Below are 27,398 nucleotides of genomic sequence, written 5' to 3'. Positions count from 1 at the left end.
GAGTCGTGGTCATGTCCTGTCAGCTTTTACCAGTCAGTCAGTTTGTTCTTTATTTCCATTCATTCATTCATTCTTTGCTGATAGTGGAACCTGTCGTCGCATTTAGTTTCCACTTCCAGCAAAATGACGTCATTTCAAAAGGAAAAAGAACTTCTAGATCGGATTACCTTGCTGAATCCGGTTTAGGCTGGGACATTCATTTAATAATTGGCCCAAATAAGTGGCTTTCTCCTGAGCCCATTTTAATGTGGAGAAACCTCACTTGTAACGGCGTTCTCGACAGGTCGTATAGCACTTTTAATTTCTGACGTGCAGATCTGCTTAAAGAAAAGAAATAGACAAACAAAATCAGTGCCTGTTCAAAAGATAAAATGAAAAATAACAGATTATCAAACAAAACTTTCAGTGCACTGTGAAAGTATCAAAATAAAAAGGCCTTGTTAAGTCATGACACAAACTCCTCATCTCAGGAGGGTAAATCATACCATTAGCATGGTTCATCATACCATCATACTAATCGGCAGGCTCGACTTCACAACAGAAGAAAAATCATCAGCTAGATTCACTCCAAGCCAACCATCAGCTGCACAACACACAACATAACCCTAATGTCTTATTAGCTATGAGTTTAATCACCAGGTCTGTGCTCTTCACTCATTTAGGCCACAGATCTATTGTATTCAATTTTCCTTTTCCCTTCATCATAAAACATGTGACATGCTGTCATGCACTTCATAAAAGAAGTTTGTTCTGACGTATTCAGAGTTGTGTATCTAGATACAGAATTCACTCGCACATCAAAGCAGGAAACTCAGTGTTTTAGAGTCTCCACTCAACACAACAACTCCAACACATCTCATTCACTCGTGCTAGAATTCAGTCACCTTTCATTAATCTAAAACCGATCAACTAATTTGCATATCAGCTATTAACCCACTAAGTTGACAGGACAACAGGAAAGCATGTTCAAAATAGTATCACAAAAGACAATTCCCCTCATACAGTAAATCACTTGCTGCATCAATCAAGCAGGAAGCTTCTCCCAATTTACCATTTTAACACTAAATTTATTGTCTGATCACTGGTTAGTCAAACCAGGATCTTTTTTTTTCCCACAAAGGTTAAATTGTTGTCCTGCAACCTAGAGAGTCAAATTTTTTTTTTTTTTTTTTTTAAGGATAAATTCAGTATTTGATAACAAGTGTCTGCTAAATTGACACTATTTTACACTGATGAATGATAACAAGCTAATTTTCATTGCATGGGTGTTTGTGTTATTAGGCAGGTCTAATGCATGTCTGTGGAGCTGCATATCCAGCAGAGCATGTTCTTAAAAGCTGCCTTTCCTACACACTTCTCTGCTATTATTTAATCATTTCTTAACTAATGTGCTATGAGTCTTCATGAGTCATTTTGTGTTTGGAATTGTTAGTAGGGTTAATTCATGTTCTGCTTGTTTGTGTGATTTTGTATGTTTCTATTTGTTTCAGACTCCTTCACAATTTTCCCACTTAAGCAGTCAGTTTTCTTTTCCCCAGGTTTGCTAACCCAAATTTTGATTTCCCACATTTAATAACAGCATTCCTCTGTGTTTCCACTTACTCTCACTCTGTTGTCATCTCACTCTTTCAACAGTCCACAGCCGGCAGTTCTCCTTCAGCTTTGTCCTGTGTTCCACTGTCTCTTCTTGCCATTTTACTCCACAGGTGGCAAATGTCAAACTCCAACAGTCTCCTCAGTTCTCCTCAAAAGTTTTCTTCACATGCATAGTGAAGTTGCAGCTTGTTGGAAACACAGTGCCATTCATCCGATCAGTCAGGATGATGGGTTTGCTCTTCTTCTCTGGTGATGTTTGTCCACATTGCTGCTGCTCGCTGGGACTTTTTGTTCAGGACTTTGCTGCTGTCTCTTTATCTGCCATGTTATTGCTCTTTGGAGCTGCATTCCTTGTCTTCAGGGAGGTGTGAGCTTGCTTGTGAGGTTGAGAAACACATGGTGCTGTAAATAAGTCAGCCAGAAACTTGGCCTGAACGTTTCCAATGATGTTAAACTATAACTTTCTTCCGACCGCTGCATGTGGAAAATTGATTCAGGTCTGCTTTTCACCTGAAAGTGACAAACTAAGACATGTTCATTATTATCATCACTGCTTAATCAACACATCTCTCTCTCTCTCTGTGTTTGTGTGAACAATCCTTTCTTAAAAGCAGAAAATGACATTGTAGTTGTTTTTCGGCTGATCAACACGAAACCTTTTTCCTATGATTATTTTTTTCGTCTACAATGTAATTTGTCTCTTTTTCACTCTTTTTTTTTTTTCCCTTTACAATAGCTTGTGATCCGCAAAATCACCGCTCTCACTCACAATCAGAGGCAATTACTTTTGCACAGTGCACAAAAACACTGTGATGTCAGACACATTCACACTCACTTTGTCATCTGCATAAATAAATCATATGGCTGGAGATATGTGCCATGATGATCCATAGGCATGATCACATGTTTATTTAATTATTTTCAACCCAACAAAACAAATAAACAAAAACATGATGCTGATGCTATGAACACTCCACACACAAGAGTCAAGATGCAGGAAAACTGCTCATGGAAACGCTGCACACTCCAGTTATCATATGTCTGTGAAGGTTCTCAGTCATCCAGGTCATCGTAGTCAAAGGAGCTTGCAAAGAAAAGCGTCTGGACTTCTTTAAGTTGCTTGAAGATGTTTCACCTCTCATCCGAGAAGCTTCTTCAGTTCTAAGGTCAAATGGTGGAGAGTCCCAGATATAAACCTAGTGGGAGTGACCCCCACAGAGGGACAAAAGGACCCCCTGATGATCCTCTAATCGCCTGAGCCAAGGTGTGAAATTGGGTGTGGGACCCAATCAGCCAGAGTTTCGGGTGTGTTAACACACACCCAGGAGTTGTTTGCTCAAACACTCTAAGAAATATCTGTGCTGTTAACACAGTTTCATGCTTCAAGAGACACTCTTTAAAGCCTCGTGCTTTGGCACAAACAGCTGGCTTTTCTTTTTCCCTCTTTTCAATGGCTTCCATCGTCAGCACTACATCAACGAAGAGGCCATCATCTGGTTTTCCAAAATGTCCAAAGATTTTCTGGAGGGCATCATGCTTGGCCCACCACCATGTCTCACCTATTGGACTGAGGCGTCTGTGTCTTGTGTTTTCGATTTGTTTCTCCCACAGATTAACCCTGTGATAGGACTCCTTGATGAACACAGCTATGTCATTAAGTAAATTAAAGAGTGATCCACTTTCAATGACACTTTGTGTTATTATTTATTACTAGAGCTACACTAATAAAGCAAAGAGGAGGGGGAAGTAATAAATATGAAATAATGTATTTATGATGATTCCATTTGTTTCACTATCCACTCTGTGCAGGGCAAAGCTTATTACATGTTTAAACTGTAGAGATACAATCATTTTACTGCTGTAACATCCAAATGTTGTATTATTTAAAATATAAATCTAATATAATCTGCTTCTTAATGTATGTTCTTTAAAATACAGCATGTGTTTTTAATATATTATAATTATAATAATGCATAATTATGTGGACATGCATATTAGATCGTTTTTAGTGAAATATAATCCCTCCAGAAAGGCAGGAAAAGCCCGGAAACTTACTTTAAAACTAAATATGTTCCCTAAAACGGTGACAGAGCTACAGACCCATGACAGCCTTACAGAGGTAGCCAGCAGCTGTGACCAGCACTATCTGTGCAGTTAATAAAAGAACAGGTAATGTTTGTCGCACTGTTGCACACACAGCACACTCGTTTGTTTCAGTTCGTCAGTTGCAACAAGACAGCTTACCAACGTGTACGTAATAAGCTAATACTCCTGTGTGCTACACACTACAGTGTACGCTGTACACCTACTTACTGGTTTTGTCGCATCAGTCTGTGTCTCTGAGTTAACTTGTGTTTCTCCTACAGCTCCGGATTGCTAAAAATGCGCGTGCTCTTTGTGAGCTCGTTCCCGGCTCGTAACCAGCGCGTTCTGCCGTCAAGGGCGACCATTGGTTAAATGTGATCATGTGACTGATGCAAGCCAGATCCTTTTATTTAGCAAAACTGTGATTAATAGTTAAATATTATTGTTGAGGGGCACAGACAGGACTCCGCACGCACACACACATTAAAAAAATAATAATAATAATTTTTAAAAAAAAGTTGCCTCAACAAAAGGGCACCTTGGGCACCCATCAGGAAAGGGGCGGGTGCTCAAGCCCCTCTAGCCCCCCCCCCCCTCTGCACGTGCCTGCTGTTAGGTTAATTGTGCTGATCCTCGGGTTGGGGGATTTCTGTTTGTACTGGAGCGCAAAATTCAAACCAATGGAAGATGGACAACAAAAGTTCAAAGCCATCAGGTGCTCAGGTTAGAAAAAAGAGAAAAGATGCAGGTAAGCAGACGTGTGATTGGATAATGGCAGCTCATCCTGAACCAATCAGACTAAACTCCAAACAATACATTATGTTACAGATTTTAATATTAATTAGTCATTGTTACTTGTTGATTTGTCCTTTTCTCATTGTGTGACGAATTATGACGACTGTTTGGTAGCTGTTATTGTCTCTCTCTCTCTCTTCATGTGTGTTTCTCTGGTGAAACAATAGTTTTGTGTTAATGTTAGGGCTGCACGATTTTGCATAAAATGAGAATCACGATTTTTTGGCTTAGAATTGAGATCATGATTCTCTCATAACAATAAATAAACATAAAACAACAAATGTCTCACGTTTTGTTGTTGCAGCAAAATGTTGTCCTGCTTGAAATTCCGTCTCCACCGTTGCTCGACGCTGCGTGTACAGAGCAGGTAGTGCAACAATAGAAAAATAGTTGCGGGACGGCACTGTGTAGCGTTTGTCTAGGGTGTTGATCGTTTTCCTAAATCCCTCGTTTTGCACAGTGTTGATGGAGCCATATCTTTGGTCAGGTGATAAGTGATAGCCTCCGTAATGTCTTTGTGCCTGCGGGAGTTCGACGTGTATAGGGAAGCGCTGTATAAGGTTCCCGTTATTGATGTTTGGGTGGTTGACCGGGACGGATTTTCTCCTGTTACTTTCTCGTCATCCCTGACGTGATCTCCGTTGTTGTTTCCCTGCTAATTTTAGCATCACATGGCACAGCTTCTGTATCACGTGGTATAAGGCTCCGCCCTTGTCATTTGTTGAGCAGGAAGAGTGAGCGCTTGTTTTCATGCAGAGTACGTCCCGGATCAAAATGTGAAGTTTTACAAATCACCACTTCTTTAGTGAATATCATTTCAGTCTCAGACAATCTTGTTTCTCTTACAGAGGTTGAATGCACCTTCTGCGGATGGCGGTACCACACAGTGTGCGTGGACTTCCCCTGCACAGAAGGCAACTACAAATGCTGTGAATGCTAAATAAAGAGAAACAAATGATCCCTGTTGTCTTTGCTTGATGATTGGTTTGAGTCTTGACAATCCACATTGCTGGCGTTGCATCTTTCAATGGCAGCAATGGCAGGTATCAGTGCTCAAACCTTTTGTGTTTGTTTCCAACAAGTTGCCCACCTCGGGAAACAAAAATGTGTTCTTTTACTTGTCAGATGAACATATGAGACACTTTGACTCTTCAGTGCAGTGTGGAGCCTAACAAAGATCTGTTTTGTGTCCCAGCTGATCAGCAGGAGGAGGAGAGTCTGACGGAGCAGCAGAGGAACATTTTCAGCTACTTGGACTCAGCTCAGCCACTACAGAGGAAACGATGAGCTCAACACAGAAGGTGACAGACAGAGCAGGACCATATGACCAAAGATATTTATCACCATATACATTTGAACATTTGCCATAACGATGTAGCTGACGATAGAATTGACACCAGACAAAATACTTTACAGCTGCACAACTTTATTAAAAACCCATCAATGTATTTTCACTGAAACAAGCAGCTGTTGTTTATGTGCATTAAAGTTATATAAAAATGTAACAGTGCAAATGCAAATTCCTCGCTGACAGTTTAACCAAAAGGCGTTTCCAGTGGAAACTGGCCGACACATCCTGAGCATAACCATGTATAATATCCACTAAACTTCAGAAGAGGTTATACAGTCGTGGCCAAAAGGTTTGAGAATTGCATAAATATTGGAACCTGGAGAAGTTGCTGCTTAAGTTTTTATAATAGCATTTTGCCTGCACTCCAGAATGTTATGAGGAGTGATCAGATGAACTGCATCGTCCTTCTTTGCCATGAAAACGAACTTAATCCCCAAAAAGCCTTACCACTGCATTTCATTGCTGTCATCAAAGGACCTGCTGAGACCATTTCAGTGATCGTCTTCTTAACTCAGGTGAGAATGTTGGCGAGCACGAGGCTGGAGATCATCATGGCTGTATCCCAATTCAGGTTCTGCAGCTTTAAAGTCCTCAAGGGCCGCGTACTCAAAGACCGCTAAGGCCGAAGTGCGAGGCTCGTAGGCTCGTGAAATGGGACGTCTAGCCTCCGTCGCGCTGCCCAGGTTGCCTAGCAACCATGATACTAACAGCTGGAAATGTTTCATACAGCTTTGTTTGACAGAAATGAAGGAGAACATATTTAGTTCATTTGTTTCTACATGAGCTCTGTGTGATTTGATGAGTATCTGAGGCTGAGACCACAGGACTGTGAAACATGATTGTTGGGCTTCATTTCTGTGCTGAACAGTTGTTTAAGATTAGCTGTAAATAACAATTAGCTGATGTTGTTCATGAGACTAAAGTCATCTCACTGTGGTAATGTAAATATAATATGGCCAATATTATAGTTATTATATTAATCACTTCACTCACAGACAAGTATCTGTGACAGTGTGTATACAGATGTATCATATATAAGAGACAAATGTTGTTACTTCAGTATGTTGGCATTATTACATTTGGCTCAATGCTTACATATATGTGTAAAAAGCAAATGTAGGAGCTGTGATAACTGTGTCTGATAGAATGAAGAGTAGACTGATATATGAAATATTCCTTTATTGGGTGAGAAAATCAGACCATGTCATAACTGCTTTAAGTCACACAGAATAGATATCAGAGCCTTAAACAGGCTGACTTCTGCTAAATGGGTCAAACTGGGCAGAAAGTCTACAAACACATAACATCCTTATAGAATATGATGTAACACTATAGATCAACTTAGCTCAGAATATATAAAGCATATAAACAGTTACAGCAATATGATGCAACAAACACAGCAGCTACTGATCCAAAATACTCAAAGCTTCATAGAACTGAAACAAACATTTATTTTTAGGTCCAATCTGCTGCTGATACAGACTTTACGTTTCTGAACATTAAACTTGTTGCTGCCTTTCATAGTGTGTAACTTGAAGGCCCTGAGTACTTTCTCCCACACTGAAAACACTGGGATGATCACATTATTTGAACATTACCTAATAAGACTGATTCAGCACAGACAGTTATGTTAAACTTTCCTAGCAGTCCTTCACAAACAGGGAACAGTCTGTCTATTCTCTCCATCTGTCAGCTGCTGCTGGCTCTTCCTCCTCCTCTTCCTCACACACTGCTGAGTTTGTCCTGGTGGATCATCAGGGCTGCAAAGCCTCACAGATGATGTGCAGCAGTGGGTCCCTCAGTCTGTCCTCACTCTGGACACTTGCAGTCGTCACACATGGAAATCAAATGTGTGATAAGCTGCAGGATTCAAACACAAGTGTAACTTATAAACACATGTTCATACTTTTATTCCACAATCAGAGAGAAAGAAACAGAGAGAGTGCAGGACAGACAGACAGGTGACAGTCTCAGGTGTACACACTGCTACACAACAGCACCAGAGAAGCAGGATTTAGTGTTTGTGTTATTACGAGTGTAAACAAGAAGAGTTCCAGATGGTGCAGTGGACACATGTGTGACTGCTGTGATTAAAGCATCTTTCTTTCAGCTTAACGAGTGAACCGTCAGCTCGTTCAAACACACGTTAAAGTGCGTTTGGCTCGACACCAGCGAACAGAGGCAGCAATATAACACAGCTAACATTAACAGTGCAGTGGATCCTGCTTGTGCCGTGATGTTCAGGACTGCAAACCGAGCAGCATCACTGATTTTCAGCTTGTTGTGTTTGTGGATATATGACTGACTTTAATTATCCACAAAATCATCACATTCTCTGTCAGATTAAGGTCGACTATTGAACGGCGTATATTTTAAAGGCTTTAAAACCAAGTTAACGCTGAAAGTACAAACATCACTAATGTCACATAACTCTGCCGACAATGGCTATGAAATGCTCTTTGTGTATCACTTCTTCATTATGAAAGATGTCATTAATGCACTAGTAACACACACCACATTTATTCTGCTCAGCTGCAGTATCCAGATGAAATACATCATCATATTACAGTTTTCAACAAGCTGCAATTTAGTAAATGCTCGAGTTAAAAGTAACGTTTTGTAAAACTGTTACATTTAGAGCAACTTTTAAGTGGAATAAGTTGCCTTAAAAAATTAGAGAATTATTCAAAACTTCAATGAAGACTTAAAATAAAAAATAGTGTGTGTGTGTGTGTGTGTGTGTGTGAATTCTTTGAATCTTTGGGCTGAAGGAGGGACAATACTCGGTGTATCAATGCTCAATCAACAATCATTTATTTCCATACAATTCAACAGTCAGAGCATTACAACGTCCGGACGGGAGAGATGCTACCAGAGGGTCAGGCACATGTCTCAAAATGGTGACGGGTTGCTCAGCTTTTTATAGTCTCTAGTGGCCCCCGGCTAGTCGTAAAAGCCAAAACATCACATTTTTTCTCTGTTACAGCGCCTAAGTTATGACCTCGGCAGTTGTTTCTCTGCTTTCTGTAAGGTGGGGGTATGGAATGTGGTCTATCTATCTCCCCTGTCTTTAGACACAGAGTCTCCTGCTTACAACCTTCTTTTCATGATTCAACAATTAAGCATGTCAAGAAAACAGTGTAACACATTCCCAGCAGATCAAGGATACAGAGTGATGCACATTTATCTAATGAACTAATATGTGAATATGTTCTGTTAACTCAAAAGTATAATGAGAACTACACTACATACAGCTCACACACTCTATATTAAAGGGTATAATATGGTCTACAGCAGTATTCTAATTCAACTACTTTGATTACATATATAAGGTAACATATAATAACAGAATAATCTAATAGTACACAATCAGGAGGGATGGGCATGATTTTAGTGTTTGAACAGTCATGAATTATCTTTAACAGCAGGTTGGATGTAATGTGTTAGAACTACCAGCAGGTGGGGATAAGAGACCTTTGAGGTGTTTGGTGCCACGCTCCACCTTCAGGTTTAAAACTAGTGTTAATGGAGTTTGAAGGTTGAGTTTGTTCCACGACTGCATTTCACTCACTGCCTCTGTTTGTATCTCTGTCACTGCAGGACCAACATGGAGCCAGAAGTCAGCGCTCTCAGGAGGCCGACAAACCTCACAGAAGAAAGGGAGAGAAAAAACACACCTGTGACGAGTGTGGGAAGGGTTTTACTGTGAGGGCTTCACTAAAACGGCATCAGGTCATCCACACTGGAGAGAGACCGTTCAGCTGTGACTTGTGTGGAAAGTCTTTTTCCTTCAAGGGTTCCCTAAAAAAACACCAACTCATCCACAGTGGAGTTAAAGCGTACAGCTGTGATCAGTGTGGCAGAGCTTTTACTCACAGTAGCAACTTACAGAGGCATCTAGTTACCCACTCTGGAATTAAGCCATACAGCTGTGACGAGTGTGGGAAGGAGTTTACTGAGAAGGCTAAACTAAAACAGCATCAGGTCATCCACACTGGAGAGAGACCGTTCAGCTGTGACTTGTGTGGAAAGTCTTTTTCCTTGAAGGGTTCCCTAAAAACACACCAACTCATCCACAGTGGAGTTAAAGCGTACAGCTGTGATCAGTGTGGCAGAGCTTTTACTCACAGTAGCAACTTACAGAGGCATCTAGTTACCCACTCTGGAATTAAGCCATACAGCTGTGATCAGTGTGGCAGAGCTTTTACTCACAGTAGAAACTTACAGAGTCATCTAGTTACCCACTCTGGAATTAAGCCATACAGCTGTGACGAGTGTGGGATGGAGTTTACTCTGAAGGCTTCACTAAAACAGCATCAGGTCATCCACACTGGAGAGAGACCGTTCAGCTGTGACTTGTGTGGAAAGTCTTTTTCCTTGAAGGGTTCCCTAAAAACACACCAACTCATCCACAGTGGAGTTAAAGCGTACAGCTGTGATCAGTGTGGCAGAGCTTTTACTCGCAGTGGCAGCTTGCAGAGTCATCTAGTTACCCACTCTGGAATTAAGGCATACAGCTGTGACATCTGTGGAAAAACTTTCAGCCAGAGAGGGTACCGAAATACACACCTACGCATTCACACCAGACATGATGTGTACTGCTGTGAACAGTGTGGCAAATACTTTACAAAATACGCACACTTACAACAACACATATTTACCCACACTGAGGAGAGACCTTATCGATGTGACCTGTGTGAGAAGACTTTTAAATGTCCACATCACTTGAGACGACACCAACAGATCCACACCAGAAAGAGACTCTACAAGTGCAGCTACTGTGAGAGAAGCTTCTCACAGTCACATAGTCGTAACATTCATGAACGTGCACACATGGAAGGAAACTACAGCTGTGATCAGTGTGACAAGAGCTTCAGGAATCTCAGTTCATACTCCAAACACAAACGATCCCACGTTACTAATAAACTGTTTCACTGTTACCAAAGTGCCCAAACATTCACCTCATTGTCTGCTCTGTGCAAACATCAGCGCGATCACTCAGGGCTGAAATCACTCCCATCACTGGATCACAGTGAATCTGAAGACACAGAAAGATCCTCTGGTTTCTGTGTCGGACTCAAAAAGCTTGAGATCAGGCTCCACAGAGTTCAGATAGAATCATTTAAACTTGTGTTGAACTGAACTGGTTGCTGGGCTGAACTTCTACATAATACAGATCTACATGGGATCTTCTTTGAATCACCTTGTTGTTGAATTGTGCTATACAAATAAACTTGCCTTGCCTTGCCTTGCCTTCTTTTCTGTTGTTTTACTGAGTCAGTTTTGTCCTTTTTTCTCTGTCCTGGTTTTGCTCGTCTGTAAATGATTGAAACTCAGTCAAATAGTTCATTGTTCTCCAGCAAAACGTTTTGGAAACTCATGTTTAACCTTTAAAATGACACACTGCAAAAGCAACATATGCAAATTCACATACACAAACAGAAAATGCATTAACCTTATAAAGACAAGACAAGCTCATGGAGTTTAATGCATAGACACTGATTAAACCTGGCTAAGAACACAAACATATGCAATGAAGAACAGCTTGCTATTTTGTATGAATGATACAATGGTGTGAATGTTTAATAAAATGCATTTGAGTTTGTAATTGAGGAATAGAAGAAGCCATATGACAAAGGGAGTGAGTTATGTAAACAAAAAGTGATTAAAGTAGTTTTAAAAGAGTGACTTAGGAGTGCTCTCTCGTACTGAGTGATCAAAACCAGTGATCACTGTAGAAAGCTTCCGACCCCCAATTAATTGACCGAGCTCCAACTCTTTAATAAGCACAGATATGCATTGTGTATAAAATAGTCATAACTGCTTAAGGCCTTCTTAAAGCTATCTGTTACATTGTTAAAGCCTCGTCTTAGCCTGCTGCTCAAAATAACTTTCACTTCTGCAAAACTCTCCAAGCCTGTTTCCTGTCCTGTTACTTTTAGCCTTTCTGAAAGACACACTGTTTAAACCTCTAAACGCAATATAAACTCCAGATTATATTATTAATGCAATGGTAATAATGATGATAATTTAACAATAGCAGTAAAATAATTTCCCTGCTCCACAACCATGAGAACAAAGGTTTTTAGTTCTTTCAAACAGAGTCTTGGAGATGTTTGATGTTTCTGTTTTTTCTACATAAAGGAATAAACTATTTTTCTTGCTTCATGTAGTGTGGAAGTTTTTAATGTTTCTTCATCTGTGATGTTCTTGAATGTGTTCACGTGAAGATGGTATAAATAAACTGTTGTCAGAGATTTACAGTTATCAAACAGTTAGGTGAATAAACAACACTGAGACACTTGGAGACGGTTAACATGCTGCACGGGTGAGGGCTCAGAGAGGACTCACACCGAGCTGCAGTAGTCGTTTATTATTTATAGCAGGGTGAAACAAGCATAGCAGTTTCCTCTAATTTTGCATATATGTGTGTGTGTGTGTGTGTGTGTGTGTGTGTGTCTAAGTTCGTATAAATATCATAGGGTGAACTTCCTCTTTCTATAAACAGAGCGAGTAGTACATTTTGTTCTTTTCCTATTAAGAGTAAAATATGAACATGTACTTTAATGCAACATAAAACTCATAAAAGCGTTTCTTCTTTAACATCCCCTCCTGATGTTAATATTTTTCACTTAATCATACTTTATTATCAGCCAACAATCACTTGCTTATAACATTTTCAATTGTAGCATCATTCAGTATGTGTGTGTGTGTGTTTCTATACTAAATCTTCTTCATCCGGTTCATCTTCTAGTGGCAGTCCAACATAGGTAATTACTGTGGCCTGTACCATTTTGTCAATCATGGATCTTATGCATGGTAGGATACATGTAGAAAACAAACATAATAATAGAAGCAGAACTCCTATCAGTACGAGTCCTTTTATCACGAGGGTCTTCCAGCTGCCACTCAGCAGCCAGGTCAGCCAGTCCTCATTGTTCGTGACATAGTCTTGTTGCTGCACATTACTCAGTTGTCGCAACTTGTCTAGGGCGGTGGTCATGGTCAAGGAGTGCACGTTGTCCGGGATATAGGTGCAACAAGTGGTGTTGAATAAGACCCCCTCTCTCAGCGAGAATCATGTCCAGGGCGACCCTGTGTTGCATCACCACTATTCTGATCGCGTCGATTTCCTCATTCTGAGCCTTATTTATCTTTGTTGAGCTGTTCAGGAAAAGTCCAAATCGGTAGTCAAGACTCTCAATTCTTAACGTGTTTTTTCCAGTTCCGACCCATGGGAACAGTGAGTGCAGGACCTTCTGTCCGGTGGTCCACAACTTGAACTCCGCTGGTACATCACTGCCCCAGATTGGGTCATGGGGTTGCACGTCATCAGTGTTCCTCTTGCATCGTGGTTGGTTCTGATGGAATACTCTGAAGGTGTGGTCTGACACTAAAATTGGGGCGCAGAGTCCGGTACAAGAAAAGCTCACAACTAAGACAAAACTGCTCCTGCAAGGAAAGCTCACTGTTATGCATGCAAGGTGATCAGCTCTAGGTGAGAAGACATTTAAATCTCACACTTGTTCTGCTGCATTTTTGAAGCTCAATTCCAGGAACAGATCGCAGGGTTCATTTTTATATACACTGCAACTGCCATGAGGACAGGGCCATTTTTTTGTTGTTGTTTGTTTTTCCTTTTGCTCTGTGCAGCATTTTGGCAGCATTTTTAAATTTCTCTTTGTATTTTTTCTTTCTTTTACTAGTGAAGAGATGTAGCGTGAACAGTCTAAATATCCCATCTGGGTCGTGTGAAATGGTGTTTTCAGTTTCATTCAGTTGAAGTAAAGAACGTTGAATATTTCTAAGTGTGCTGTTTTGAACCAACATGTCACAGTATGATCAGTGCTGTAATTTTTGACAGTCACTGTATCAATGTTATTTTTGCATCTCTTGAATAAAGGTTTTGACCTGCAAGTGCTAATTTCTTTAGTTATTGGGGTAAAATGGGTAATGTTAATAGGAAGGTGTTTGCCAATTCAGTAACCTAATTTAATGTTAATGGAAACTAACATTATCTCAAATTGTTTAGTTATAATTGTTGTTTAACTGAATCTTGATTTTTGATCTTGATTTGTTCTTTCCCAACATTTTTCAAAAGAAACAGTCTAATTTCTTTGCTGTGATTGATTCCAGAGAACACGGAAGAACTGACATTATTTAACTGTTGATTTATGTAGATTCAGTGGAGGAGTAATGTCAGTTTAATTCTTTACCTACTGTCAATGCAGTGAAATTAGACATTTTGTTTTGAAAGGTTACTGGTGGATGCCAGCAACCATCTTGGAAGAGAACAATATAATCTGTTATAAGGCCTCCATTTGAAAATTGTGTATTTGATACTAGAATATAATAGCAAAATGTAATTTGAAGATAACATGTAGTATTTAAGTGACCAAGTAGTATTGGGTAAAAGTTATTGAATGGTGTTGGGATAAAGTGAGAAAATTGTGAAGGATTAAAATATTCCAAGAGCTCAAATTACTTCATCAAAACATGTTTAAGTCACATTTTATCAACACAAATTGCACAGGCTTATTGAACTTGAATAAATTGTGTTAATTTAACTCAATTGTTTAAGTTGCTGCCAAAGCAAAACATCTGTGTGCAACAAATGTCCACCATTGAATTAAGTAAATCCAACAACATATTTTTTTCAGTAGTTTGGACTTTATGATTTCTGTAACTGGAAAATATTATTTTGTTTAAAGACAGAAGTGACCGCATAGTTGCAACATCAAAGGGAAATATTAATTAATTAGCATCAAGTATATTTGTTGCTTAAGCGTTTGCACTATAACTTAAGTAGGATTATAACTTTTAAGGAAGGAAAGATTTCAGATATTTAGTTCACTGCTTCAGTTATTTTATATGAAATTAAAACATTTACGTTGGTCAAATATGATGCTCTAAATCAAATAAAAGTTTGAAAATAAATGATGTATTTTTAAATGCTGCAACAAATGTTCACAAAAAGTAACTATAATTAAAACCAGTTAAACAAAATCAAATGTTTGAATCATGCTTAACCAAATGCCAGGCTGGAGAGCTGAACCTAAAGTATACGTAGAAAGATTTCAACATCTGAGCAGTTTTTAATGTTTTTATCACATATAAATGTCACAGCAGTGGGTCCTGGCCCAATGCTTTGTGTTTTTGGTTTTCTTTGACTCTTGTTTTTCTTGCTTTTTGTTCTTCTTATTTATCAGGCTCTCAGTAATCTTAGTTCTCCCTCCCTCAGTGTTCATTTCAGCCTGTGTTTAGTTTCTGTTCCCGTGTCCCACGTTTCATCGTTTCATGTCGAGTCAGCCCTGTCTCTCTGTTTCCTGTGTCTCCCCAGTCAGCCCCGCCTCCCTCGGGCACTCATGTGTGATACAGAGTAATAAACCTGACTACATTTGCTACACTCTCTTTATTACCTGTTACTTTAAAATTCATACACTAATTATGTCTGCCCATCTCTCTAATGTGAAGGTCAAAGGTCAACATCCCAGTGACATAAGAATAATCCCAAAGGGGCAAAGGCAGCGGTTAATTTAGCATATTTAGCATTAAGGGTACTGCAAGGATATACTTTTACTTATTGTGGCAGGGGTGTGGTCTCTGGCCTGCTGCAGTGGAGGCTGCTGGCGGGACGTTGGACGGCACAGGTGAGGGTGATGGAGCTCATGACTCTCCCCTTTATAGTGACGGAGGAGACTGGCGTGGGGGAAGCGTGTAGTGGAGGAAGCCGAGGAGAGAGCTGGTTTCTGGCTACAAAGACGGCGTCAAACCAGAAAAGATTGCTTGTGGTCAAATAATGTGTAATAATAATGAAATAAATAGGCCATTGGGAAAAACGGGATTTTGAAATAAAGACTGACTTTGAAAAAAAGGACATTTTGGATTAAAAATGGCTGGGAATAAATAAAATGCCTCAGGAATAATCTCTGTTATTGTGAAAAATAATGATCATGAAATAATATTTCACAATAATAAGTAAATTTACCGTATTTTCACGACCATAAGACACACTGTGCTAAAAGGCGCAGTCTCAGTTATGTGTGCCATTACTGTATTTAACACACACATAAGGCGCATTGGATCATAGGGCGCATACAAGTACCATATGCGTATTTAAAAATAAAGCGGGAGCAAACCTGAGTTCGGTACCTTACTCACATTTTTATTACCAGTAATCGTCATCATCAACAACACACAAGCATACAAGTGTGCGTATTTAAAAATAAAGCAGGAGCAAAACAAAGTTTGGTACTCACATTTTTATCATCAATCAAACCCATCGAAGTCCTCATCCTCTGTGTCTGAATTTAACAGCTGCGCTAAATCTCCATCAAACATGCCAGGTTCACTTTCTTCACTGTCAGAGTCACTTTCCGTGCCGTGCGGCTCCTCGGAAATGATGCCGGCTTTTGCGAAAGCTCGAACAACAGTGCCAGCAGCCATGTTAGCCCAAGCATCTACAATCCATTGGCAAATTGTGGCGTAACTCGCCCGGCGCTGCCTTCCACTCTTGGTGAAACTGTGGTCTCCATCGGTCATCCATCGCTGGATGTGTTTGTCGCCGATGTGTTTGCTGCAGTAGGAGCGGAAGATGGCCAGCCGGGGTAGCGGTCATGTCCGGTTGGGGGCTCTGTTGGCTCTCAGGTGACTGTTTCCTAGCGGCTGCGTGCAGCGTGGCTAGGGGAGGGTCTGTGCTGACGGACGTGGGTTACTGACCTGGTAGCCTGGCTGCCCCTGGGTGGGTCCAGGATGGGCGTGAGGTTCTGGGGGCGCTCCGTCTCCGGGCTGGGGCCCGGGCCGGGCCTCGGGGGCTTGGGTCCTGGTTGGTGTGTTGCCGGGGTTGTGGGCGGGTGGGTGCATGGGGGCCCAGCCCTGGAGCAGGGTGCCGCCGGTGCATCGAGCCGCCTGGGGGTCTCTTCAACTGGTGGGGGAGATGGTCACATCTGCAGGAGCTTTCCTCTCTTCAGGGACTCTCTCTGCAGGAGGGGGAGATACAGGAGAGGTGGAGGAAGATCTCAGCCTGGGCGTTTACTGTCTTATGTAGTCTGGAAGATGAGTGGATGGTGGGGTGGGTGCAGTTTTCTCTGTGGTGGGGTTGGGTGAACTGTCCCGGGCTCTGTGGGGCCGGGAGGCGCTGCTGCACTGGGCCCCGGTCTGGATGGGCCTGGGCCCTCTTTCTCTGGCGGGTCGCGGAGTGTGGGAGTGCCTACTGGGGTCAGCGGGGGAGCTGGCCCCAGGGAGGGGTTACCTGCCCCTCCCTTCCTTCCCTCCCCATCTCCAGCTGCCTCCCTCTTCCCGTTCCACCACAACCACCCACACATGCAGGGCCTTGGAGTAGGGGTATGTCACCAGGGTGCAGAGGAGGCTACCCCCCCCTCTGTCCCCTTCCGGCTGCCTCTGCCTCAATTTTATCCCACAACTTAGACATTCACATTATTCACACTCTCATTACACATACATATAGGACCTTAGGGGTGGGCACAATCACGGAGTCCATATTACCATCAGGGTGTACACCTCACCCCTGGCGTCGTTGCCCACCTCTCAATTTTAAATACACTTAGACATTGAGGGCTATCAGGAGGGACTATGCGCTTACCTGCTGCTCTCTGGCAGGTAGCTCCATGCCCTCCTGGGTTTTAATTGCACCTTAGAACACACATGCATCAACACTACAATGAGCGGGTGGAGGGAGGTTTGGAGTCTTCTCCCACCCCCATTCTCTGCGGCCTGCTGGAGCGGGAGGGCTAGGAGGAGTTGGCCGTCCGACTGCGGTCTGGAGTGTGGGGCCTCCCTGCTGCTACGGAGTCGGGGTGGTCTGCCTCTCCCCACCGCAGGGAAAAGGGTAACACCACCTGGGTCTGGGTGCAGTTCCCCCCTCCAGGGGCAATGGTACCTAGACCCGGTTTGTAGAGTATGCTTGGGGAGTGTGATCGTGTGTACAGCGTCTCTTTATGTCTGTCTCCACGTTGGTTGAGTGTGGAGTGAGTGCACATGAGAGCATGAGGGGGGGAATGGATGTTTGTGTCTGTGTGTGCCTGTATGTCTGTGTCTATATGTCAGGTTGGGTATCAGACACCACCTCTCTGGGGACACCTCGGGCCCTCCAAGGTTTGGAGGCCTATCTCCACCCACCACCACTTCCCCTGCCGGTGGCGGACTCCCTCAGGTGTCGGTGCGTTGGTGGTTCTTTGTGTCTGGGGTGGGCGCCCAGGTACACACCGGCTCACTCCTTGGCGGCCGCTTATCGGGGCCTGGAACCTGGGGCTCGCTCGGACCACTTCGGAGGTGGGGTGCCCCCGGCCTCTCGGCCTGGGGCTCGGTCACTCAGGCACAGCTGGCTGCCGGCGGAGCTCACGGGCGCGTCACTGCAACTCCCCCTGGCTTCTGCTCCGCGGCTGCTGAGTGAACCCTCATCTGGGACTCTCATCAGCTCTTGCTGGGACAGTGGCGCGGCTGCCCCTCTGTTGGTTTTCCATGGTCTCTTGTGTTCTGGGGGCCTCTGGATGTCTGGAGTTTTGATCTCCTCCATACCTGCTTCATACCCTGGAGGACGGGGCTGTGGCCCCCCCCACACTCCCTAGCAGATCGTTACATGGAGAAACCTTTGGAATACAAGCACGCTGATCCACACAGGTATGCACACGGGCATATTCCTTGTCTTTTTTTTTTTTTTTTACAACAAATGCGTAAAGCAGTGTACACAATCATTAACCCAAGCTTTACCGGCAAGCAGGTTTTCATTGAGGAGATCATGTTTTACACAATCAGTAAATGCAGAGGCTGGGATTACAGCGACAGTTCTTTCATGATAATGGTTTGTATAAAGATTAGATATGGCGGTAAGACTATCCTACTCTTTGAGCAGAGGGAAATTACAAGAGCAATGCGCTCCCCCCCCCCCCCCCTCTCATTTACCCTCTATCTAGCTGTAATTTTTTTTCATTTAATTTTAATAATTGACAGACATTCTGATACACGGTGTTCATTCTTCATTGGTTTTTGGTACTAATGTAAAAAGAAGAAAAAGAGAAAAAAAAAGAAAAAAAAAAAGGAAGATGGCCAGCTTTTCCTTATAATCCGCTGGAAGTTGCTGCGCTACCGTAGTCCTGGTCCGGATGGAAAAATGGCACCATTTCATAAAAAGTGAAAGTGAAACTGCTTTTAGCCGAATGGTGACCGTCGAAACGCTTCTCCCGCTCGTTCTTTGCTCGATGACCGCCTTATGTCCGCGGAAACTCAGCTGCGTATTCTTGACCTGTCGGAGCTTGTTTTCCAGCTTCCTCCACTTGCGAACCATCGATTCATTAATCTTAAATTCTCTCGCCGCTGCTCGATTTCCATGTTCCTCCGCGTAGCTGATGGCCTTCAGTTTAAACTGTGCTTCGTAAGCGTGTCTCTTTGCCATTTTCAGAGTTGTTAAAACAACGGTGTCCTGCATAACGCACATACCTGTTCTTTTATACAGGTATGTGCAATAAAGTCAACGCACACCCTTTAGCGTTCTCATGGTGTTCTTTTTTTTTTTTTTTTGGCCTGTCCCGTTTGGCTCTTTTGCCATCAGAATTGTTGTCTAAAGGCAAAGAAAGATGCCCAACGGATTTACTTTACCAAACTGACCATCCCAGCCTTGCCGTAATGGTCCATTTGATTCACCTTTTATTGTTTATTTTATTTTCACTTACTGAATACGGGACAGACTTGACTGGGGGAAAGAAGGGGAGAAAGAAAGAGGGAAAGAGAAACAGCTGAGAAGAGGGACGGGGGAGAAGGGCAAAAGACAAAAACCAACAGAACGGGCAGAGAAAAAAATGCATATATCAATCACCTGGATCACCTGCTGAGAAAGAAAAAAGAAAGCAAGCAGAAGAGAACAAGAGTAATAGAATAAACAACATCACAATGATATATGGGAATATGACAGTAAATACTAAATGTTAAACATTATTGTGCAGCACATAAGATCAACAGAACACAGTGTGCTTTGAGGTAGGAGCCAAAAAGGGTGTAGTTTGTGGGTGTGATCACCCGTGTGTACACCTGTGAGCATGGACGCGCTTGTTTTTTGTTTTTTTAAAAGGTTCCTTCATGTAATAATCTGCTAGAGGGTGTGGGGGGGCCACAGCCCCGTCCTCCAGGGCGTAAAGCAGGTGTGGAGGAGATCAAAACTCCAGACATCCAGAGGCCCCCAGAACACAAGAGACCAAGGAAGACCAACAGAGGGACAGCTGCGCCACTGTCCCGGAAAGAGCTGAGGAGAGTCCCAGATGAGGGCTCACTCAGCAGCCGCGGAGCAGAAGCCAGGGGGAGTTGCAGTGACGCGCCCGTGAGCTCCGCCGGCAGCCAGCTGCGCCTGAGTGACCGAGCCCCAGGCCGAGAGGCCGGGGGCACCCCACCTCCGAAGTGGCCCGAGCAAGCCCCAGGCTCCAGGCCCCGATAAGCGGCCGCCAAGGAGTGAGCCGGTGTGTACCTGGACGCCCATCCCCGGACACAAAGAACCACCAACGCACCGATGTCTGAGGGGGTCCGCCACTGGCAGGGGAAGTGGTGGTAGGGGGAGATAGGCCTCCAAACCTTGGAGGGCCTGAGATGTCCCCAGAGAGGTGGCGCCTGACACCCAACCTGACATATAGACACAGACATACAGGCACACACAGATACATGGTGTTCTCTACTACGTCCTCCTTACAATACAAAGGGCGCACTGCACTATAGGGCGCGCCGTACTTTTTGAAGAAAATCTAAGACTTTTAAGTGCGCCTTATGGTCGTGAAAATACGGTATATAGCAGAATGCAATATATTTCACAATAATGAGCTTTTTTTCAAAATGTGTTCAATTATTTCACAATATCATTCTCACATTACATATCTGTGTCTTATTTATTCACATAGTTATTTATTTCATCATGACTTATTTATTTATTTAATTTTGAACACTTTGGAGTTCCATATGGTTGTAGTGGGCTTGTAATGTAAATGTGGTCTGATTAAATGTGACATTAATGCTGACGCTGCATAAACCTGATAAAACAGTTCTATTAGTGGGTCTGTGTGATCAGCATCAGTGGGTGAAGGTGAAGCCTTGACTAGTAGAACGTCATGTTGGTGTTTAACAACACATGAGCCAACATCAGACTCCGAGCGCTACGATGCTAAAGATCAGAAGATCCAGTGTGACATCATCGTTACCTGGCAACAGTAGCCCTCATCTGACTTTATTGGAGGATATTTACACCAGCAACACGGTTTAGTTTGATATGACGGATTAACAACATGCGCTGTGATATCCTGTTCATCTGTAATAGATACTGGATCTAATCAGTCAGCAGATATTTGATCAGCTTATTTATAATTATACTAGAAACAAACACAACTGTGTTGGTGATTCATGCAAACTTGCATATCAGCCTTTGAAGGTTTTGTAGTATTGAGAACAAAGAGGTTGTGTTAGGGCTGAAAAGCCCGACTTGTTCTCCTCTGCAGGTCATCAAATGCACCACAGAAGTTTGTATTTGCACAGCCTGTATATGTTTGATGGCTTTATTATTCTCTGTTCAAAGACAGTAAATATGGAAAATGTCTCATGTAGTATCAGCTTCATTTAAAATGACTGCAAACATTTAGAGAACATGTGCTGCTGTTTGTCCTACATTTCAACACTGAATGAACCCTTAAAACGTGATGGCAGCTGGCAGGTTGGAGTTCACATGAAATATCGGCTGTATGAAGACTGGAAATATAGATGATAAAAACATGCAGCCAAACATTTGTGGACATGAATAAACTATCTGATCCAAAAAGCAGGAAGTGACACAGCTAGAAAGTGTGTAACAGCTGAAGTCAAATGTAATGCAGAGTTGAATCTGCACTTGGATCCATCTGTGAAAGGTCCACATGTAGGGATCACATGAGTCCTGATGTTTGTCAGTCAGCTTGATAACTCCATCTACTGTGGCTACATATACTGGACTGGTAGCTCCACAGTGTTGGAAAGAAACTATTAAATGTGCAAAGTTTAAAATCAGAGGCTCTTCTAACACAGGAGCCATGTTGAGTTTAGATCACAGCCGACCACCGGCAGTCTGAAATGGAATGAAGCCCATTGACAGCCAGCAGGTCTAAACAGGAACGCACCCATTTGTATGTGTGGCAATGATGTGGCTGCAGCTGACACAGGATTGGTTCAAACTAAACATCAGACACATTTCACAGAGTTCACAAATAAACTCACGTTTTTATTTTTGAAGATGATCATAAAGTAGAATTTATGGTCCAGTAGAAACAGCAGGAGGTTTGAGCCCTTCTGATGGCAAGGCAAGTTTATTTGTATAGCACAATTCCACAACAAGGTGATTCAAAGTGCTTTACAGAGACATTAGAAACAAAAACAAATAAAAAGCATGATTTAAAATTGATTAAAACAAGCAAACAAACTAACTAATTAACAAACAAACAAACAAAACAGTATATAAAATCAAAACAGATCAGAACAGTAGATAAAATCAGTAGTTAAATGTAAGTTTTGAAATTTAAGCTTAAAAGTGTGGATTTGGTGCTTTATTCAAATGCAGCTGAGAACAGGTGAGTCTTCAACCTGGATTTAAATAAACTGAGTGTTTCAGCTTATCTGAGGCTTTCTGGGAGTTTGTTCCAGATATAAGGAGCATAAAAGCTTAATGCAGCTTCTCCGTGTCTGGTTCTGACTCTGGGAACTGATAAAAGACCGGATTCAGATGACCTGAGGGATCTGGAAGGTTCATACTGGGTCAGGAGGTCATTGATGTATTTTGGTCCTAAACCATTCAGAGCTTTATAGACCAGCATCAGAACTTTAAAGTCTATCCTCTGACGGACAGGCAGCCAGTGTAAAGACCTCAGAGCTGGACTGATGTGGTCCACTTTTTTGGTCTTAGTGAGGACTCGAGCAGCAGAGTTCTGAATGAGCTGTAGTTGTCTGACTGATGTTTTAGGTAGACCTGTAAAGATGCTGTTACAGTAGTCAAGCCTACTAAAGATGAATGCATGGACTAGTTTTTCCAGGTCCTGTTGAGACATCAGATCTTTTATCCTTGAAATATTCTTGAGGTGATAGTAAGCTGATTTTGTTATTGTCTTAATGTGTTTTTCTAAGTTTAGGTCTGCATCCATCACTACACCCAAATTTCTCACCTGGTTTGTGGTTTTTAGATGTATAGATTGAAGTTCTCTGGTGACCTGTAATCGTTTTTCTTTGGCGCCAAAGACTATTACCTCAGTTTTGTTTTGTTTAGCTGGAGAAAATTGTACGGGGCCTCGGTCTCCTGGTGACATTGTGATATATATTTGTGTGTCATCTGCATAGCTACGACAGTTTATTTTGTTGTTCTTTGTAATCTGTGCCAGTGGGAGCATGTAAATGTTAAACAGAAAGGGTCCCAAGATGGAACCTTGGGGAACTCCACATGTGATACTTGTCTGCTCAGATGTGAAGTTACCTGTTGATACAAAGTATTTCCTGTTTTCTAAGTATGTTTTGAACCAGTTTAGTACAGTTCCTGAAAGACCTGTCCAGTTCTCCAGTCGTTTGAGTAATATGTTGTGGTCAACTGTATCAAATGCTGCACTGAGATCCAGTAAAACTAAAACTGGCATTTTTCCACTGTCTGTATTCAGACATATGTCATTAAACAGCAGAAACAGGATTTGGAGGAAGATGTTAATAGATTAGAAAGAATTGTACACTGTGAATCAATGCAAGTCTTTCTATATAGACAGATCTGTAATAATCCCTCAGGTAGGTTCCTCTGGGACAGTCACAGATAGAGACACCAATTCTGACATCCTTTGAAAGCCTGACTTTGAATTTTCATCACTCGTCATGCACACAGATGTTAATTCTACATATTCCTGGTACTGAACTCTAAATCAATATGAAGAAAATGTTCCTGCTAATCTGCATCTATGTTGATATCAAATCCTTTTCCAGCACATGGATAAATCTCTATAAATCTTTCAGTCTGATCAGAATGGGCACAGTGTTGTTATTGCAGCTCCCTGATGTTTGAAAAGCTAAATGTCCATTTTAAAGTGCTCGTGTGTAGGATTGTGTTTCCTTCCTTTGTGCAGTTCTTACAGTAAACATGTTTGAATGTTTCCTGTTCATGTCATGACAAGTCATGTCAAGTCATGATGAAGAGATTGATTAGTCAGTCACAGTGTAAAGAGTCCTCCTGCCTGCATCGCTCGCCAGTATAAACAGACCTTTGCTCCTGGAAAACAAATATATCAAAGTCATGTTGTCCAAGAAATGCATTTTATCTCACCAGTGAATCAAAGAAAGTCTGTATAGTTTCTGAGAGTGAGAGGTGAACGTCAGACAGTTCTTAGAAAATGTAGTTTCTCTTTAAGCTTTTAACGTCTCTTTTACCCCCATTTGTCTAAAACTACTTGACAGCCCTTCATGTCAGAGGTTTATTATCTGTGCAGGATGGAGCACATGGTCTCAGTCAGGCTGGACACGATCACTCCTACAGGAAGTAAATGTGATTTTATTTCACCTGTGAAATGATGAAAAACAGCAGAATAGCTCACGCTAACAAACGGGTGTTGAAATGTTTCATTTTCTGCTGTTTCACAGGTCAAAAAGGGCGTCGAACCAAACTGAAGCTGAGCTGCTGCTGCTGTTGTAGTGCAGCATCTGCTGTGTGCTTCATCAGAGAACCTTCTGTACACAGCAGACAGAGGCTGCTGCCACTGAAGTCCATCTGCTAGAGAGCTTTAAACACTGGTTATTGAAGTGGCTTTGATGATACTGATACACAGTCTTTGCTGCTGTCACAGGACAGGGATCCACCAGGGAGTAGTTGTCAGGATAAAGAGCCTTCGCTTCTCTAAATATAAACTGGATACTTGTAGGAAACTTTGGGAAGCAGCATTTTTCCTCATATCGTCTAAACTGAAGTTAGCTCAGGTGCTTCTTCCATACTTGCTCTGCAGAAAGCCAAAGAGTTTGGAGCTCTGCAAACATTTCCAGCACAGCTAGATGTTTGTAACTTTGGTCACCTCTGTATCATCCCTCAGATTCTTTCTGCACAGCTTTGAAACCATGACAGCACGAGTGATGCTGAGGAGACGTCCAGTTTAAACAGACCTTTATTCCTGGAACACAAACACATGAAGTGATGCTGCTAAAGAAGAACATTTAATCGCACTAATGAATCAAGCATCTGTGTGTTTGTCTGTCAGTCTGTCAACAGTTCCTCTGATCGACTTCAGACTTGGTGGGTATTTTGTTTTTGCAGCGGTCAAAGTCGATCAGCGTGTTGCTTTGTCTGCTGTAAATCTGCCTGTACAAAGGGAAACATGCATGTTTTTAGATGCAAACTCACAACATGGCTGCATTTTTGTGATTATGTGTATTTTATATTGATTTATTCTATTATGTTTTGTATATGAATCTTTACAAGTGTGTCGATACAGAGGCTTGATTAAAACAAAGGTCTCAGCTGTGCTGTTAGGGATGCTCTCATATTTGTTTCAAATGTAATAAATCAAAGGATTTCAGGCTTTTCATCCTTTTTATTTGTTTGGTTCTAACAGCAGCTGGATAAAAACATGCAGGTGATGAATATAATTGTGTGATATTATGAGCATTGTGACTAAAGAAAGAGCAGAGATAGTAAAAAGGAAACAGGTGATGGACGTGAGGTTTTCAGAACAAAAGCTCCTCAGTGAGACGATCACCTGGACACAAGGTGAGGCAGCTGGGACTCATCTAGAGAGCAAAATGGAAAAGTGATCTGTGCAGAACATCACTGTTGATTGCAGTTATTTACATCAGACTTCTTCTCTGAGATAAGAGCACCATTTGTGGGAAAGATGACAGTATTTCCAGGCTGGATGCTGTTTGCAGGGAGAACTGAATGAAAGTCTCCTGCACCTCAGCGCTGAGGTCCACACCTGTGAACACAGATGAGCTCAATCTGCTGCAGCACGTAGAGCTTTACTGATCAGCAGGTTCAAAGGATTCAGCAGAGCGTAGAGTCAGAGCTAAATGCCACATCACCATAGAGTTTGTTAACAACAGCTTTCTTTGCCCTTTGTCTCGATGGACTGAATCAGGGATACTCGTCATACTTCACCTCAACCACGTCACTGAGAGACCCCAGCCTGACACAGCAGCAGAGATGATGAAAGCAGAAACAGCAAACAGATGCTTCAGTTGTGTTTCTCTCTGTGTGTGCGCTCACGCCCACTTGTGTGTGTGAACTTTCCACGTACCTCAGCTTGTTTCTCCAACATGAGCCATCAGGGCTGAAAAACATCACTAACACATGAATTCTTTCTCTTTTTGTTATCACCTGTGATCATGTGTCTCATGTTTCTGTCATTTACCAGTTCTTGTATAGTTACGTGTAACTAGACTTCTGTGGGACGTAAATGATTGTTTTGTATGCAGATCTGTACAAAGGATGTAAACACTTGATGGTAAATGGTAAATGGCCTGTATTTATATAGCGCTTTTACTAGTCCCTAAGGACCCCAAAGCGCTTTACATATCCAGTCATCCACCCATTCACGCACACATTCACACACTGGTGATGGCAAGCTACATTGTAGCCACAGCCACCCTGGGGCACACTGACAGAGGCGAGGCTGCCGGACACTGGCGCCACCGGGCCCTCTGACCACCACCAGTGATTACAAAGGAGATCTCAGCTGTGTTGTTGTGGATGGACTTCAACGTATTTGTTAAAAAAGAGAATAAAGCAAAGTGTTTTAGCTGTTTGGGAGTTTTTGTTTGATTCGATTCAGTTTTATTTCTATGGAGTCAAATAATAACAAAGGCTCTAGAACAGCCCTGAGTTTGTCCAGGTGACACTCCTCTGAAGAACAAAGACAAAGAGGAAGAAGGGGATTCGTTTTCAAGTCTTGTTTCTTTCAAAATAAAAGCTGAAATGTTTTGGAAGCATGATAATATTTTCAGCCAGGATGCCGTCTCCAAGGAGACCTGCACCTCAGCGCTGAGCGCTACACACGCCCTGTGAAAGCACAGATATAAATCTGCTGCAGTGAGAAGAACTTTACCCAACACAAGTGTAGAAGTAGACATTTGACTTTACCTACAACCTGTTAACAACAAAGCTTTCATTGCCTCTGTTGTTGATGTCATGTAGGACTAATCATACTTCACATCAGCCATGCACACGTCAGAGGATCTCCAGGCTCTCAGTGATAAAGCCAAGCAGATGATGTGAACATAGCAATAGTAAAACATGCATCATAATCAGCTGTATGTGTCGACTATGTGGCACCTCAGTCTTGTTGGCATGAAGAAAAGTTGTGTAACATGTAGCATAAGGGCTGCAAAGACATCATGTAGACAGCAGTCGTCTGTTAGTCGTAACGTATCTCCTGTTAAAGAGTTAAATGTGCGTTCTCCATCTCTGTCCTCTCACAGCTCGCCGTACACCAACTCCAGCTGTGGTAACCATGGCTGTGCCCATCAACATGCTGAAGCTGAGACGCCACCCGTCACTATGGCGACTCCAATAGGGTTACCTGTCAGCTGTGGACGCATGAAAGGA

The sequence above is a fragment of the Diplotaxodon limnothrissa genome, linkage group LG3 (genome assembly GCF_057381915.1).
Source record: "Diplotaxodon limnothrissa isolate DT_005_m linkage group LG3, D_limnothrissa_male_GT1.1, whole genome shotgun sequence".
NCBI classification, from domain to species: Eukaryota; Metazoa; Chordata; class Actinopteri; order Cichliformes; family Cichlidae; genus Diplotaxodon; species Diplotaxodon limnothrissa.
The sequence above is the reverse complement of the archived record's forward strand: the minus strand, read 5'-3'. Positions refer to the sequence as shown.